This window comes from Carlito syrichta, unplaced genomic scaffold (assembly GCF_000164805.1).
Source record: "Carlito syrichta isolate Samal-C Ts95f unplaced genomic scaffold, Tarsius_syrichta-2.0.1 Scaffold302842, whole genome shotgun sequence".
In the NCBI taxonomy this organism is placed as follows: domain Eukaryota; kingdom Metazoa; phylum Chordata; class Mammalia; order Primates; family Tarsiidae; genus Carlito; species Carlito syrichta.
In genome coordinates, this window is record NW_007246938.1 from 636,260 (window position 1) to 637,193 (window position 934).

The window sequence follows — 934 nt, forward strand, 5'->3', positions numbered from 1 at the left end:
ACCTCCCCGCCCCCCACCCTCCTGCAGTTTCCCACTACTGTCAATCCTTTTCTTATAGTATTACAGTAGTTGTTCAAGGTCCACTTATGAGTGAGAACATGTGATACTCAGTTCTTTGTTTCTGTGAAAGAGCACTCAGTATTATAGACTCTAAGTCCATCCAGGTTGCTGCGAAGTTCGTGAATTAGTTCTTCTTTATGACTGTGTAATATTCCATTGTGTCTATGTACCACATTTTAAAAATCCAGTCCTCTTTTGATGGTCATCACGGTTGGTTCCATGTTCTTGCTATTGTGAACAATGCTGCAATAAATATACGTGTGCAGGTATCTTTTTTATAGAGTGATTTGAGTTCTTCTGTGTATATTACTAGTAGGGGATTATGGGATCATATGGATGGTTGATTTTTAGAACTTTTAGGAATCATCACACTGTTTTCCACAGAGTCTGTACTAGTTTACACTCCCACCAACAGTGTAGAAGTGTTCCCTTTTTGCCACATCCTCTCCAGCATCTGTTATTTTTTGAGTTATTGATGATGGCCATCCTGACTGGATTTAGGTGGTATCTCAGTGTGGTTTTAATTTGCATTTCTTTGATGACTAGTGAGGATGAGCATTTTTTCATGTATCTGTTGACTGCTTGTACGTCTTCTTTTGAGAACTGTTTATTCATATCTTTTGCTCGCCTTGTAATGGGGCTGTTTGTTTTTTTCTTTTCAACACATTTGAGTTCCTTGTATAACCTAAATGTTAGACCTTTGTCAGACATACAGTTGGAAAATATTTTTTTCCCAGTCTGTGGGCTGTCTCCCTGCTCTCTTAATAGATTCTTTGGCTTTGCAGAGGCTTGTCAGTTTGATGAGGTCCCACTTGTCTATCTTATCTATTATGGCATGGGCACTTGGGGTTTTGATTAGGAATTGGTTGCCAGT

General features: G+C 39.1%; 1 protein-coding gene across 1 annotated transcript in view; it reads left to right on the top strand.

Moving 5' to 3' along the window:
- NPR3 (natriuretic peptide receptor 3) overlaps nucleotides 1–934 on the top strand; it is an 85,145-nt gene that overhangs the window by 314 nt on the left and 83,897 nt on the right. The gene's annotated exons all lie outside the window — the stretch shown is intronic.